The 17417-nt window shown below is 49.9% G+C and overlaps 1 protein-coding gene and 2 non-coding genes across 3 annotated transcripts in view; 2 read left to right on the top strand and 1 right to left on the bottom strand.

Annotated features, from left to right (window-relative positions):
* Positions 1-17417, bottom strand: part of LOC106748027 (mannosyl-oligosaccharide 1,2-alpha-mannosidase IA) — a 357345-nt gene that overhangs the window by 308058 nt on the left and 31870 nt on the right. The gene's annotated exons all lie outside the window — the stretch shown is intronic.
* Positions 4357-4428, top strand: Trnad-guc. Its single transcript has one exon. It is a non-coding gene; the product is annotated as a tRNA-Asp (tRNA).
* On the top strand, positions 4893-4963 carry Trnag-gcc. Its single transcript has one exon. It is a non-coding gene; the product is annotated as a tRNA-Gly (tRNA).

Here is a 17417-nt window from a genome sequence, read left to right as displayed (position 1 = left end):
CGGCTTTAAAGGTCAGGCCGTTTCGAATTAACGGTAGGGTTCGGATAATGACAGACTCCGGCCGGAAGATCGCTGCTAATTGCGAGGGAAACGTTTCGCTCGACCGTCGCGCGACTCGCGCGTCTCGTGTAAAGCGGATGGCAGGTGGAAAAACGCAAGCGGTACGATTTAAATGGGCCAGCCGGTTAGGATATTTCTCCATGTACGCCCCAAAGGGCGATAGAAGTGACGATAAATTTAACCTTGAACAGAAGCAAAGTGGCTTGAGTAACTGGACGGCTGTGTAACAGAATCGGAGCTTCGCTTACATTTAAATAACGATGGTTTATCTTTAATAAGGTTTGCCTTTCAATTATAAGTCGCATGCTATTTAGCAAAGAGCTGAGTAATTATTTGTGTGGAGCGTTGAATATCCTACGAACTTTAAGGAGATCTCGTCGGTACGGTTGGAACTCGCTTAGTTAGTTATGTTTCAAGTTCCGGCAGAGTTCTCTCTCTCTCTCTCTCTCTCAATGACCGCGTATATGCTCGACGAAGAGCGACGACACCCAGGAAGATCGAAGCATTCGTCGTCGCGAGAGTCTCTCACGGAAATCTCCGCAAAGCGATGTCTCACCGCGGCGACAAGATCTTGTTTAGTCGCTCCGTATTCCCGAAGTGACGCATTAGCGAAATGATCCGCGAGTGACTGCACGAAGGAAGGACGAATTGGGTTCATAAACGAAACCCTCGAGTCCGATACGACAAAAGAAAAACAGCTGCGCAGTCAGCGGCTGGGAGAGAGAGAGTTGTAACAATGATGTAATACACTCGTTATCGTTTCCGGCCCCGGGCGAAGCCGGCGGTGAATTTCGCGCGGGCAAATATACAAAATGACGGGGATCGCGGGAAGAAATGGATCCCGACGAAAGGCCGAGATTTCCCGGAGAACCGAACGCCGGGGGGAGCCACCTGCGGTGGTAAATTATGGCCACGTCGAGAAACCGTACGTTTCGCGCTCGGCGGAGGCGAGGAGGAACGTCGTTACGATCGGAGGACCCGCCGAGACTTGTCGAGTGAATCGTTACACGATAACGGGACGTCTTGCGGCTCGCGATGTATCCGCTTCTCGTCTTCCTCTTAGCGCGGTTCATTATACTTCACGCTAGTTAATAATGATCGGGCTAAAGGGAAGCGAGGAAGACGGGACATTAATTACGCCCTTCATCGACACCTTGTCCAGACGAGTCGATAATTACTCAAAGGACGCCGACGTGAGTTCAACGGGCGAGACGCTGTTCGATTTTAAAGAGTTTCCCTATTAAAACGGGAGCGTCTCTTCGTCGCCTCGTCGCGGGATTCGCCCGCCAATCATTTTTAAATGCTCCCGCGTCTCATTACGGGAAAACGACTGATTTTCACGGCTGTTTGTCACGACGTCCGGAAACGACTAACAGCACTTTTACCCGCGCTTTTATCTCTCTCTCTCTTTCTTTATCTCCCTATCATCGCGCCGTTCCACTCTACGAACCATCCATCCGTCCGACTGCAATGCGTCGCTATCGTCGGAATCTCACGACGACGACGGTGGCTCTCGACAAACGGAGCCCGTTCCACGGAAGCCCTTCAAATCCTCCCTCCTTCCTTTCCCGGCGCTGCGTAATTGATCGTTACGTCAATTCAATTGTCGATGTAATAAAAATGAAATTACATCGGTCCGCGCGAGAGAGTCCGGGGGATCGAGCCACCATAATGACCGTGGAAATTCATTGATTGACGCAGAAGTAAAACGAGATTAATTCCCTCCTGCCGCCCTGCCGCGAGCGAAGCGGAGCTTCGTTCCTCTCCGGAACGCGCCTGAGATCGAGAAGTCTTCGGAGTGTTTAGACGATATTCTCTCTCCTACGCTCGACCCGGCGGGTCTACCACGGGTCTTAAGTCCACGAAAAGAGGCTTAGCCTGATTGACGGGGAAGTGGGGACGCTTGTTGCCGGGGCTGTCGGATTGACGGTTTACACCGCCGTTCTCGCGCATTAGTTGACTTAACTTTTTTCCCGTGTCATTCCCCACCGCTCATCCCTCCCCCACCGTCGTTGGCGTCCGCCCTTTCTCGATATCGGCAATCGGAATCGCGTTGTATTCGAGGGCAGCCCTCCGCGTCTCGGGCTGCATGCATAAGCCTATGCCTTGAGCGATCTAGGAGGAGATATTTCACCCGCCTTTCTCGATATCGACATGCGTCCGACGGAAATACACTGGGAACATGGATTAGATCCGTTGCGCTTTCAAGACTCCGCCGCTATAAATCCGTCGAAATTTCATCGAAGGTTTCAGACGGCAGGATGAGGAGGGGGAGGAGAGAGAGTGAGAGAGAGGGCGAAATGCGACGATCTTAAGCTTTATGGACGCATGTGGAACTTGAATTTCGCGCGAAGTCCTCCGAGGGATTTATGTGACAGTTTCTCTCTGCAGTGTTGAGTCAGTGTTTTAACCACATACAGTACGTCCTAACCGAAACGTTTCCGCTCTCTCTCTCTCTCTCTCTCTTGCTCGCTGCGCTTCCACTTTATTACCATTGTATTTTACAAGCTGTTAATTGTAGCACGGTGCGCAGCTTCAACGTGAGGATATTCGAGCGGGTAAAATGCGTTAAATTTTGCTTTAACCCTGAGATTAACACCCGCGATCTTGGCGACGAAGTAACATCATAGATCTCTTAAGACTACATCAGGAAGAAAATCGTCGACTAAGGGGACTGCAATTCCACGTGTCACGTAATATCGAAAAGGGGCAAATACTTGGTGACGAAATTGTGAACGAAAAGGTGGAGGGGGATGAAAATAGCTAAGTCTAACGTGACGTAATTGTTGAATGGTTCCCACACTTAGACTTAACATGTTACCGCCGAGATTAATATTCCTAAACGTCCGCCGCGGTACAGCCGAGAACCAGCCCATCGATTTTCCATTTTTCGGAACAACCTACTTTGGAGAAAAAAGAAAGAAAAAGAAAAAAGAAAAAGTAAAGGAGCCTGCCGAGTTTTCGTAGCTGCAAAATCACCCCGACAACGGCGTGTGGGGGAGAGAAAGCGGCGGCGGCGACAGGAGTGTGCTCGAAAACTTGGTCGCAATATCGTCGAAGCAGCCGAGCCATTTCACGAGCGAAGCGTACGCTCGACGCGGCGCGCGGATGCGCAGTTTCAATCGTTATAAAGCCCTTCGCTCTCCTGAGTTATAATAATTGCATAACACGCCGACGGCGGAGTTTGCGGTTACAAGGAGCGGCCTGCATTGTTACTCTAATTACTAGCCGCAAGTTGTGTTAGAGCAATGCGGAATGAAGGTTCCGCTACCGCCGCTGCTACCACCGCCGCCGCAGTTGCTGCTCCCGTTGTTGCTGTTGGGTGGCGCAACGGACGAGGATAAAGGTGGACGGAGGGAGGAGGAGTCTAGAAGGGTTGAAACGAGAGCCACTCGCTTTGGCCCGAAGTTCAAATCCTCTTCCATGTAAACGCTCGTTATCTCTGATCTTGTATCAGCGTACGCGAGCGAGCGAGCGAGCGATTCTCGCGATGCCGAGGGATGGGAGCGTGAAAGTTATCGGGGCTGCGCTCCCCGAACATGCCTCTGTACAAGCTCGTTTCCACGACAAAGATAACCCCGCGCGATATCCAGCCGCCAGTTACGCCCGGCGTAAGAATCCGCGAGCTCGCGAAATTGCGGATCCGGCCGCTTGATCACGGACCGATGAATGTTATCTCGGCGTCGAGATCGCACGGGGCCGTACGGGAGATTAAATCCCGAGGAAATTAAAAGGAATCCGCACACCCGACGAATATCGCGTTCTAACGTACCGTTCGACGACGACGGGGAATCTGAATCGCGCGTCACCCACGAATCCCCGGCCGGCGTAAGAACGAGAAATGAGATCTTCGAATAACCGCCCGCTATTCGTGTTACGTCGCGCGTATGAACAAGTGTGATTCCGTGAATATTCGAAGCGCGCGCTTCGAGATAGTATCGCGGTTAGCATCCCCGCCTGTCACGGGGGAGAGACCGGGGTTCGATTCCCCGTTGGGGTGAATTTCTTTGCCGTTACTCGTTTGTTTATTATCATCGATTTTTATTATTATAGGCTCGTTACTATTTACAATTTCGAGACTTAATCAGTGAAACAGGGTATAGTTATTTCCAACGGGCAATTATATTTTCGCACCGCCACCTGTCCCGTCATTTGTTTTCAACGCACGTGAGTTCTTTGTCAGATTCAACGTAGGACTTGTCTGTCGATGCGTTACCGAAAACTGTATATAATTTTTTCTTTTCCTGGTTCTGGCAAACAAAGTGTGCCACGTATTTCGAGGAGCACAATGCATGCTCCTCGATAGTATAGTGGTTAGTATCCCCGCCTGTCACGCGGGAGACCGGGGTTCGATTCCCCGTCGGGGAGAGTTCTTTCTTTTTTGCCATTATTGTTACTATTTTTAGTTTGCTATTGTTTCAAATTCAGAAATGTGGTCAGTGAAACACCGTTTAATTATTTTCAATGTATAATTGCATATTCGCGTTGCCCCTTTCATCGTCACTTATTTCCAACGTATACCGAGAAAAAAGTACTTAAAAATTTACTTGTGGAATATAAAGTTTATTTCACCGAAGTGTTTTCTGCGAAATAAAATTTACTTCGGCGCGAAATAAACCTTATATCCACAGATAAATGTTTAAATACTTTTTTCTCACTACATGTTGGTCGTATATTTGTCATATTCAACGTGGAACTTATCTGTCGATGTTACCAAAGACTGTGGGTCCAATTTCTTCTCTTTTCTTAAGAAAAGATTGATATTAAATTTAAGAAAATTGCTCCAATAGCCATATCAAGATCCCAACGAATTCGGAAAGAGATCACTACGAGCATCGGTGGTTCAGTGGTAGAATGCTCGCCTGCCACGCGGGCGGCCCGGGTTCGATTCCCGGCCGATGCAATTCTTTTTGCAGTTTTTTTTTTTAATTTCTATCCATCCACACTGCGAAATCGTGCATTACCTACTCCGTCACCCGTCGGAGTTTCTCTTCTCGCGCTGAAATATGGCTGACCACGACGAGATGCACGCACAGGCCGCATAGGTCACGTCGCGCGCGACTTCGACGTCATGACGTGAGTAACCAGATTTGCGCGGCGCGAATGTACATATGCACGTATAACCACATGCGTATGTGTACACGAATACGCAGATACAGGCTGGCAAGCATACCTGCGCGTAACTGTGGAAGCATGCACGCACGTATACACGCACGCGACCGGAGGAGAAACCAGGCGAGATAAGCATAACTCGTAATCACGTTCCCTCCTACACGACCAACATGATTCATAATTCTACGTGTGTGTCATGCGTGCCTACGGTGTATCTATAAAAGCGGGAAACGGGCGTAGCGCGGTAGCTGCGAGGGAAATTAGCGCAGGTGGGTTTGGTAACGCGAGTACAACTGCATCTGCTCGCAATCCTAAATCCGGGCGATATATTTTTCCAATTAACCTTACGAAATCCACTTCCGTCGCGTCTCCACTTCATCGAAATATAGGGAGAGAGAGAGAGAGAGAGAGAGAGAGACGGAGGATATTCGTCGAAAGTCCCGCTCTTCGCAAAAGTTTCACGACGCAGTCTCGCTCTTTGCACAGCGTCTCGCAAGCGCGTCAAAGAACGTAGACGTGTAATCGCCGTGTTGAAACGGGGCTGCGAAGGTATTAATATCGAAAATGCGAGAGACAGTGTTTTCGCTCGCTCGCACGTGATCGCATACACCGTACCGCGCGATGCGGATGCATCGCGATGTGCACACATGCGATAATGCACGCGGACTTACAGGACCAAACCTCTTAGGTACACTGCATGTCCTGCGCGTGGCACACGAGCAATGAGAGGGATTAGCGCCGAGCGGTGTCCGCGATTGCTCCGACGCGCACACAGCTCCGCCACGTGTGAAAGCAACACGTGTACGTACTCGGCCGTTGAAATTAGAGGCGCGAGACGTCGTGCGGCCATAAGGCGGCGTTTTAGCGTGACACGATTTGTCACGCTCTAATCGGCCACGGGCAAACTGCGGTTCGTTGCACGCCAAGTACATTGTACCCGCTGACAAATATGCACACTTTCGAGCGAGATCCTTGTCGGACTCGTCGGACGGACAGCGGATAGAAACGTGAGCTGGAAGCCGCTAAATTGTTCCGAGCAACGTCGGAATAACGGATAATACTGGTACGGGTAATAATGGTGTTAATGGTATTAATGAGCTCCCCTGAGATCCTTCAATTATCTGATAATGAAATAATGTAATAATGAAAAACACGAAGCGCCCGCTGTTATAACTACATTTCATACGGAAAGAACAAGAAGCTCCCACAGCGGGAAACTAGTTCCCACGGATAAAAATTAGCCGTCCCTATAATACAATTGAAATTTAGTTAATTCAGTTAATTCAGTTAAGTCCCTATAATACAATTGAAATTTAGTTAATTCAGCTAATGCTTTTTCACAATCCGCGTATCTAATTTTTAGTTCTCACGGCTAAAAACTAGATCTGATAACTAAATTCCAGTTATATGAACAGCTAATTCTTTCTCTCTCTCTCTCTCTTTCTTTGGAAATCTGACAAAGCGGAAGATAATGGAGAGGCGGACGCGAGAGAAGTGTGCTGTAAGACTAAAATCAAGGTCCGATATTCAAGTTATCCGTCTGATCCGCGAGTTCGCCGACGCTTTAATTACGTAACTAAACGCCAAAGCGGTTCGCGCACGTTAACGAGCCGGGAACGAGGAGGTAACGACGTGAGATAGTGTCTGGGCGTAAACAGACTTATCGATACCGGGCGAGTACGTCGATCGATCCGCGCATCCCCCTGCAGACCCTGGGAAATCCCACGTAAGTGCATAATCCGCGAGTACCTATCGGCCAATTACGGCGGGATACCTACATCGCGTGCTTCATGCTGGTATGCGCCCCGATCACGCATCGCCTTCTCGCCGGCGTTTACGTTCTTTGTTACGCCGCGGTGATTCTTCCTCGCCTCGCGTTTAACCCTCCCAGAGACACCACGTCCGGAAACGTCGGTATGAATCAAGATTAAACCGATTACGTCCGACTGAAAATTAATTCAGCGCGGTGGATCTGCTCGTTAATCATCTTCACGACCTGAAATTGTTTTCTCCGTTGCGCATTCTCCATGAAGCGTGATAACTCGCGTCTATCTGCTAATCGTGAGTCGTCAGTCGCCGCTCCTATTGTACGCGTTCTGCCCCTACGCTTTCTCGATACTGTGCGGCGTGTAAATATTGAAGAAGATTGAATTGCGAACTACTAAATTAATCCGCGCGGTGATTAGGGTTCTATCTTCGAAGCCTATCGTCAGGATCAATAATTACAGCCACGAATTTCGAACAAAACTGGGTCGGTCCTAATGCGTTTCGAGAGAAAAAAGAATGATTCCTTCCTCCCTTCGAAACGTATCAAGAACTCTCGGAAGAACGGAGGAAAGTAGTTATTGTAATAAAATAGTTCTTACATAGAAACTTCCAAGACAGATCGCTAACGCGCGAACAAATGAGGCATTCAGTTAAAGGGAGATTCTTTTTAATCTGACGTTGGCTCTCCCCCAATCACAGTAAGAGTAACTTGTTGGGAGACTTGCTCTTCGCAATCGGATTGGTCGGTCGTCACGGTAAGCCTGATCGCTGTTTTCGCGCGCGATCAAGCGCCACGTAAGCACAGCCGACCACGACAACGTAAACCCCGCGGCCGTCACGTAGCTTTACGCATTCGATTAATCGACGAAGGGGGACAGTGACGGCCGCGGAAAAGCGTTGCGTAACTTTAAAGAGCTTAACAAGATTCCGCGGTGGATGGTAAACGTCGATCGGCTTTGCGAGCCGCCGAACGCTAATACGGTTTATCGTAAATTGCTTCTCGCGGGCTACCGTCGGGTTACGATGTAAAAACACGCCCGCGATTGCAGCAGACCCGCCCCCGCTAAACCGCGATGAGATCGAGAGTAGCCGCCGACCCGTCACCCGGTCGGCTAACCGAATGAAGGGAAAGCGCCTCGCGTGAGCACGGTAATGCGAGGCGTGCTACGTTTATCCGATACATTTGTTACCGTGACGAGCAGTTTCATGCACCACTGGCATTCACTTTTTTTTTCCGCAGCGTCGTCGACGGGCGATACGAAAGTGTTTCAATCTGAGTGAAAATTTGAGATTTCGAGTTACATGTGAAAATATGTCGGCCAGACTCTTATGAAACAGACGATATATCAGCGATCATATTTACCGGCGACACGGACGAACGAAACTCCGGTCGAGTCGGAAAGTCTCTACCGAAAGAGAATTGAATGAAACTGGAATGAAATTAAATTACTGAAAAACGAATTTAGGTCATTGTCAAGCTGGTTGAAAACGCTCGTCTCGTCGACGAAGGCCGTATCGATGGCATAGATCAGAAAAAAAATCCCTCGGATCCGGTCGACACGGGTGAACACAAGCGCCGTTTTCGACTCTAATCCTTTTAGCACAGCTCGCAGTCATGTTCGATTCGATTACGCGTCGCCTGCTGTGGTGTGTCGGTCGACAAAATCCACCGACCATTACTTGCCTCGCTCTTTCCTCATCCGGATCCGAGCAGATTAATTTCGCGCGATCTTAAGACTCCAATCTGGTTAGTCCGCGAATTTATCATAATTTTACGAGCGTAACGTCGAGTCGGTGTCGCACCGGCTAATGGATAACGTCGCACGGGATTTCATACGACGGGGGTCTTAAGGTGTGCGAGGTGAAATATATTATCTATTCATTCCGCATTATCTGCACTCACACGAAAAGAAGCTTCGTCGTCGGGAAATCTTTATTGCGATCCATCTCAGCGGTTAATTAATTATCCGTGTCGCGAACGCTTGATGAAGAAACGTTTTCACATGTGAAATTCGCTTGAGATTCAGGCGAGACGATTCGGAGGGAAAAAAAGTACTTCATAACTTATCGAACATCCTATAATAAAAGCAAGCCCGCGCGTGCGCGTGTATTAGACGGGTGATAAATCAATGGGCGGCCGGGACGGGAATGAGAATTCGTGCTTTCCAATCGTCGAATAACCTGGTACAAATAGGAAATCCGGCATTTCCCGAGTTCCCCGTTCTCGCCGACTTCTCTCCGGTTATAAAGCTAGACAAGCTGCTGCGATGAATTGGAGAAGCACAGCTGAAATCCGGCTCTCATCTTCACCCGCGCGAACACTCCAATCTAGCGACGACGATGCCATCGCCCACGCGAATTGGAGAAGGATGGATCTTTAAGAAGAAAAAATATCTTCTGATATCTCCTACCGATTAATAAAAACAGTGGAGGTTCACGACACCTGAAGTCAACAGAAATTCAATTCAAATTCTATCGTGTAATTGCAAATCAAAAACGGTCTGTTAATATTTCAAGAATTGATAGAGAAAATATCACGTCAATAGCGGTCGCGTGTGAGAACTCTCGGATGCGCCGAAAATTGAGGAAAATTTCACGGGAAATATTACGGGAGATTTCAAGAGATAAGCCTGGTGCAAGCGTTGATCTACGCAATGACGATAAGGCATATCCGGATATAAGTGTGTTTTCACGAGGGTTTCCAAGTTCTCGCGGAAAGCGGCGGAAGGGTGAATCCTAAGCGAGTTTCAAGAGGCAGGATCGTCGGATGTGGCAAACCACTTGAGCTTCAGCTGGCGCTAATCACAGAATCGCCTTTTATGCGCGCATCAAGACACCGGCACCGCGCACCGGCATTTGCATCTTTATTGCATTATCATCCGCAACCTCGGGATATCAGTGATTCTCCGAATCATCGAATGCCGACAACGAAAAATTATCGAGATAGCCGTAAGAGTGCGGGAAGACAGTGCGGCGCTATATTCCCTCATTTCTGCCTCATTTTGCCGCTAAATATCGCGTCGACGAATTTATCTGGGTTTCATAAAATTTCCTCAATTGAAGCAAGTTTGTCTTCGGGAATGAAACGCTAAACAAACGAATGCTTATACTTAACGCAAGCAAACACGTATACTAAATCCAAAGAGACCCGTTTCTCCATATAAGAGCAAAGGAGTATGGTATCCTTCACTTTCTAACGGTATTCTCTTCAGGAGCTTCTGTCAATTACCTCCCGAAACGCTATTATGTGCGCGTCGAGGGCGTACCAGTCGCTCGGAATTTCGGCGGCGGTTGCGTATGCGGTTTAAAGGGACGCAGAATGCGGCATTTTACCGGCCGGCTTTCGCGCGCGCTCGTGGAAGACTACGAAAGGAGCAACAGTGCTAAGCCCGCGCTTGAGCGTACAAGGGTCGACTTTATACTCGCGTCGAGTGCCTCTCGAGACGACCCCTAACCCGAATGCTGCCCTTTGCGTTATGCGACCGCTTTTAAGGATGCCCGGGGCCGCCCAAGCTTCTCTCACGGTCGGATGTGCGCGGGAGAACCCCTGGGCTTCGAGAATCCATCGTTTGTCCGGAGACAAACGTCAATGGGTATTCAAAATGCATCCGAGGGATTCCCTCTCGAGAAATGAAAGATCAAAACGCCAACGTCTATTGCTAATAAACCCGGTTTCCGCGACGGCAAAGCGAGGTTCGCTCTTCCGGCAAACGTGGTTAAATTCTTTAGCGAGCTCGCTACGGGCGCGTCGTTTCCGCGCGGCAGACGACGTGGAAACATACGAACGCTGGACACTCACGGTCCTATAATTGTCCGGAGAATGAAACGCTGAAAGAATTTTATCCGGACAGTCAATCGATAAATCGCGACGCAAGCTTACGTTGTTAGTTAGACGATTAAATAATCTGACGGAACGGTCCCCGATATCGCCTTCGGTTTCTGCCAGCTTTGTACCACGCGACGCGAGTCAAAGGATCGAGAGGAAAGAAACGCCGGTCGACGACAGGCAGCCTGACGAATTTCTAAGCCAGGCAGCGCAGCGCCGAGAGAGTTTGAAAGGGAGGAAAGAAAGCGAGTTCGTTGAAATTCGAAGGATGAGACGGGGTTGGGCGGATAAAGGTCCAGCGACTGCGGTCGAGAATGAAACAAGAGAAAGAGGCGCACAATCACGCTCTTCCTTATTTCGCTCGGCTTCTTTTATTGCCGGCACTGAATGGGACCGGATGATGAGTTTTCCCTTATTTGTTTTCGTCCAATAAGCGAAAAAACACGTACGACTTTACTGCCGCTGCCCTCCATTTTGTCGTTTACCGAAAGAGGCCCCCGAAGACCTGTCCCACGGAGTGAAACGAGCCACCTGAACTCCTTGCAACAATCACGCCAACGCGATCCAGGAGCTCGACCCCGGGTGGGGGGCCACGCCTTTACTACGGACAAACGGTTTCGACGTCGGTTGTGGTGGAACGTAGCGCGGGCTGGACGCAATGATATCGATATCGCACGAGCGAGCTTCCCCGCCAGGGGACCAATGATAACTTTCCCGATGTTTATTTCATCCCCCGCGAAATTCCCGACCGCGCATCGTCGCCGGGGCGAAAATTCAAGCGCGAAAACAATAACAGTTTATTATCGCGGAGCGTTTGAAACCGTCGAAAAAATACGGGTCACGCTTTTGCAAGTTTTTAGAGACGACAGATTTCGAGGAGAAAAACAAAGCCGGCGTCGTGCCGACGTTCGACACAGGATCATGTTTTACGACGCACCGCATCGGGATGCCATCGTCAGACGGAACCGTGCGCATACGAGGCGATGGTTTTGTTGTGTTTGTTTGTTTTTTTTTTTACTCTCCACTTGCGCCGCCGTTGTACACCAAAGGTATTCGCCGATGCGTAAAATTAGAGTTCACGTTTCTCACCAGAGACGGCGGCTGATACCGATTCTAAGATTTCCCAGGTGACATTAACACGATATACGATATAGTTAACCCGGCCTGAACTTTTTCATTTCGCGCACGAGCATCAAATCCCAACTTTCCCGCCTGGCTGTGTGCACACATATGCACACACACATACACAAACCCGCGTGAGTGTGCGACGCCCACTTGGAAAACTCCGGAAATAAATAGCCGGAACTTTCGCGGCCGGTTGCGCGACAGAGAATCTCCGAAAATTAAAGGCACGCCGCAGAGATGTTTCTTAATTATTTCCCACGATCGTGCGGATAATCCCGCTGAGATAAGTGAAACAGATTCACGACTGCGTTCTATCTTTATTACACGGCTGTGCGGGCGTGGATTAACGCGCGCGCACGATTCCGGACGGTCGTCCCAGCCCCTCCTCGAAATATCGCTTTAATTAACTTTTACATCGGGCCCGCTAAAATAGATCGACCACGTACGTGCGCCTCGGCGGTGTCTGGATTTTCTCAGCGCGAATCGTCGCCACCGACAACGCCGCTGCGAAATCGCGCGGATCTATCCACGATCTGATCCACGGCGGATTCGTTATCGGGTGAGGACAATCTATGAAGCAGTTTAAAAACGAAAAGAAAGCCGTGTAAATTATTCATTCAATTAATAGAGAATGCAAATTGAGATCGTATAAAAGAGGTTGATAATTGCGGATAATTTCATTATACCAATTAATTTCATCGTACCAATTAAATTTTATCGCTGTCGCGACGAATATGTAGCAGGAATGATGTGGTTTCGCTACAACAGCAAAATTAATTTTCACCGTGTGAGAGCACACAGAGCCGTATTCGGCTTGGGAATCACAGACGGGAAGGTGGAATTGTTATTTCTCGACGCAACGCCTACACTCGGACGAACCATAATCGTCTCGGATCAATAAGCGCGATCAGTCGGGAATTCGTCATCGCGCGAGTCGAACGGAAGGCCGGAAAGATTGACGCTGTAGACGCGCGTTTTTTTCCACACATTCGAAATTACAACGCGCCAAAAGCGAGCGTTAACGTCCGTGTAATTTGATGTCGCTGAAACACGTAAGTATTTAGCAAAAACAAATGCATTCCGCGTGAACCGGCGGAATACGCGTGATTTGGAAGGAAAACAAGAAAAAAAGAGAAAGAAACGGGATGCCCCCGGGTTAAATGTGAATACACGATTAAATCTTCCCGCATCCAAACTAAATTGCTCGATATTGAGCGTCACGCATCAGTAATTACATGGCACACTAGACAGAGGCCATAATTTCAATTATGCAACGCGCGGAGCAATGCGATAATTCAAACGGCATGCAACAGCATAATGTAACGAATTCATGATTAATGCATCAAAATTCGGACGATGAGCGTTGTGCATTATGTGCGCGCGAACATACGTGTGCATACATGTACGCCACGATGAGAGACACGCCACTTAACAAATTCACTGACGTAACGTAGTCATTATCGAAGAATAACATCGGCTTCCTATAACCCGGCCAATTTGCCGTGTATCGCGATACGAGCGAATCGCATTAATAGCGATGAGGATACCGGCTGCCGGTTCGAATTTGTCGCTTCTCCCGTTCCCCGAGACATCCGGAGCACCGTGGAAGAGCAGGACGATTTCAGTACGAGCGATTTTCGCGAGGAACCGAATCGAAACCTTGACTTAACGTCAAACCTTTGATTCTACAACACAGTAGAAATTAAGGATTAAATTTATCGAATTAAAGATTCAGAAGAGAAGTTAAAAAAGTGCCAGTATCGTCAGAGTTTTGTTAGTCTAACTAGGTGCAAACTATCTTTAGGAGGATCCTAGAGTCGTCCTGTATTACCGCAAATTTGTTAGCACTACACTCGTTGTTGGCTGGACGGAATGAAAAATCCTCTCGCACCATTACAATAATACACACGTTAATGCAGGACGGGGGGACGGAGTTTCACGGGACAAATCGCTCCTCCGGAAAATAATTCGACGCTCGGACGCGAAAAAATTTTACCACCGGCCGTTATCTACGCGCTTGCAGGTACGTTCATTACTCTTCGACGCAGCACGGCGACGTTTTCGCTGCATTCCCGATGCACATGATAACGCGATTGTTCGGCGGCTATAAAAGCCGGGGCACCGCCGTCCTGCGAGCGAGATATTTCCGGCAACTCTCTGGGAGCGGCGGGCTCGACAACAAGTACCACGGGACCGGCATCGAGAGCCCAGGCTCGGGGATTCGGTATCCGACAAATGTAACGCCCGGCTAAAAATGTAGTTTAGCGCTTTTTGTCCGGTCGCTCTGCCGACCCGTTCGCGTACAGCTGTGTCGGGATTCCATCGCTGCGCCGCTCCCGCGGTCCCCGTCGTCGCCGGGGATCGGCGGAGAGGCCGAAGGAAGGTCGAGGTAAAAGGCGAAAAGAGAACGGACGAAAGTCTGTCGAAAGCGGGCGAGAGAAGGAGGGAAGATCGGGAGAGAGGCCGCAAGAAGCTCAACAATGCGGCGAGGCCGAGGAGCCCGCGCTCTCTTGCTTCCTCCCGGTGCCTCTTCCTCTCACCTACACCCGACTGTCCCTGAGGCGATTCGCGGGTGCGGGCTGGGAATCAGCCAGTACAGATAATTATCTTACTTCCATGTTTAATAGACGCCCGGTATTTCGGATTGGTCCTAATGACGGCGTTTACTGAATTTATGTCCTGCCGCGCGCGGCAACTTCTCTCTCTCTTTTCTCCTCCTCTGTGTTCTTTCCCTCTTTCTCCCGCTCCCTCCTCGACCCTCCCTATACTACCTTTCTCCGCATTATCTCGCACGAAATTATCTCCGCCTCTCCTTCTGTCTCGCCGAAGAGGGGCCCCGGATCGCCTCTCCCTCTCTTTTCGGATAAGTCGACGGCTATCTTTCTTCATCCTGTCGTTCTTGGCATCGCGAGGACTTCTTTCGCCTTGATGTATGTTCAATTATCCGTCCACGTGGTAGTCCGTGGCGAGTTTGGGGACCGTATATAGGGCCGACGGGTCTCCGATCGAGTGGGAAGAGAAAGACATTTATTATCGTGGCCGCGCGAGACGGTCCGTCGTTGCGGGTGGAATCTCAAAAAGGATAATCCGGCCCGCGATAATATGCGTCCTTCGACTGCCGGCAGCCGATCTACTCGGTGCATGGCATGCGATTCGTAGGTGCAGCGACCGCGGAAAAAGCGACGCTGGAACAAAGGGCCGTGGTCCTTTCGTTCGCGATCCGCAAGAAAATGCGCGCCGAGGAATGAACGAGAGACCAGACAGGGGAAGCGGGGACAGCTCGTTATCGGAATTTTAACAGCGTCCTCGTAAATGATCGATGAACGTCGTCCGACTTCATGACGACTTTTTGGGAAGCCGTTCATGCGAGCCGCCGCTCGAACGACGTTACATACAAATCGACTACCCCTTTCGTTAATTTCTAAAGCATCCCGACACGCCGGTCCGCTTATCGTGAAAATTCAATCCCGTCGAGAGTTCCGAGGAGCTGGAAATCGTGCGGAAATCCTTCGCGCGATACTTCGCTCCCGACAATTGCGATCAGGAGCGAACCTAGGTTGTGTTCCAGCGCCTTCGGCTGCTAATTTCGAGATGCTAATTCCGCGCTGAATATGATTAACGTGCTCGGCGAAAAAGAAGGAAAATGAAAGGATAAATCGGAGTCTCCTCTCCCTCGCGAACGTACGGGAGCGACGCGAAGGCCTGTGTTAGTTGAAGCGTTAGATGAGATAAAGTTATCGCTTTCGCTTTGACGCGCACAGTATATAACTGAATACCGGCCGATTGTCACGCTTAATCCGACCCTGTCGACAAAGGGAAGGCGATAAGAGGAACGAGCCGTGCTTAACGTCGGCACCGGGAAAGACGCAGTCCTCGCGGATAGCTCGGCGGCGGGAGGTGGGAAAACCGAGAGCAATGGCCCATTCGAAACGATATTGCCGTCACCGCGGGCTGAATGGTTAAGTATAAATTTCCCAGTCAGCGATCCGACGTAATGGTTGCGGGGCCCGCGGAGAAGGATCGCCGTGGAATGCAAAGCAGACGTTTGAAATTCCGCGGCCGTGCTGCTCAGCCCTGAGAGCACACCGGTCGCTATTCCGGAAGGAGATCGCTAGTGGACCTTATTTAGCTACTCATCTTGAATTCCGGAAGTACCGGCGAGAAGCTTTTTAATTGCGCCGTGATACCGGATATGCGCATGCAATTTGCAACGCGCCTAATTGCGACTCAACCCTTCCATGAATACAACGCGAGATGAGGCGATGCGAGGCAGACTTTTAAGTCGTCGTTAACATATTACAACATTGTTGCGAGCCGCGGACAATATTATCAGCTCTTCAGCCTGGGGATAAACGCAAAAATAAATGCCTCATGACACGAGCGATCCCCGTCAGTCTCGGCGAGGAGGCCCCCTCCGGGCGAGACTTCTAAGCACGATGCATCGTATTCACGGCGCGCGCGGGATCGTGGCGAGAGGGACGCCTCGAAAAAATGCGTCTGAATGGAAGGAACGGTGTCAGGGGTTAAGGAACAAGTCCGGGCACGACACCGGAGATCTCGCCCGAGTGGGCAGTACCGGTGGACCCATCGTCACGACTGTCCTGAAGGTACACTCGCGTGCAAATCCTCCGTTTGACGCAGTATCCGGTAATTAACGAAGCTGTTCCGATCGCAATCTGGTGCACGAGCCGCCGCGGGCGCAAGCTCCGTCGTCGGGGAGAACACGGAATGAGAGAGAGAAAGCATGCCGGGAATATTAATGCGGCATCTCTCATTGTCTCTGAGGATTCACGCGCTTCTCGACTCCCGGTGCTGTCATCCATCCCTCTCCGGGACGTGCCACGAAGTCGCTTTGCGATCGCCTGACTACTACTACGTCTTCCGCCGTAACTGCGGCTTCCTCGAGAGAGCCGATTTCCCAGCGAATGCAGCGATTCGCTCGAGACTGCGTCCGTGGCGATCGTCGGGAGTCGAATTACTCGCACTGAGAAAAATACTGAAACATTTACTTGCGGGAAATACAAGGTTTATTTCGCCGAGATAAGCGCTACATTATTTCTGCGATATACATTTTATATCCTACGAATAAACGTTTCAGTATTTCTCCTCAATGCGCTCTCTCAGCATCGCCGTGCATAGTCCTTATAAAAAATTCGCGTGTTTGCGCGTTGAATTAACAAGCACCATTAACTTCGATCGCGCCTCGTTATAAAAACAAGCCGAGCGACATGGTCGGACATGATTTATCATCGCGACAAGAGGAAGCGAATCGATCACACAGTACAACCGAGAACAGTTTCACGACGTCACCGGAAATAAATTCTATTAATATCGTCGCGTCGTCCGTCCGTGCCAAGGCTAACGCGACGAATCGAAAAGCCATTTACCGCCCAGGTGAAATTCAACTTTCGCCCACGGTAAGTCCCGGAATACGCGAGCTGGAAGCCTCCTTCATTAACGCAACCTACCGCGTCGTCGGTCGAGGTCGCGTTAACAACGCCGATCGAACAGGTTTCCCCTCTTGCGG

This window comes from Dinoponera quadriceps, unplaced genomic scaffold (genome assembly GCF_001313825.1).
Source record: "Dinoponera quadriceps isolate SergipeBrazil2010 unplaced genomic scaffold, ASM131382v1 scaffold2662, whole genome shotgun sequence".
Taxonomy (NCBI): Eukaryota; Metazoa; Arthropoda; class Insecta; order Hymenoptera; family Formicidae; genus Dinoponera; species Dinoponera quadriceps.
Note: the sequence above shows the minus strand (reverse complement) of the source record. Positions and strands in the feature narration are given on the sequence as shown.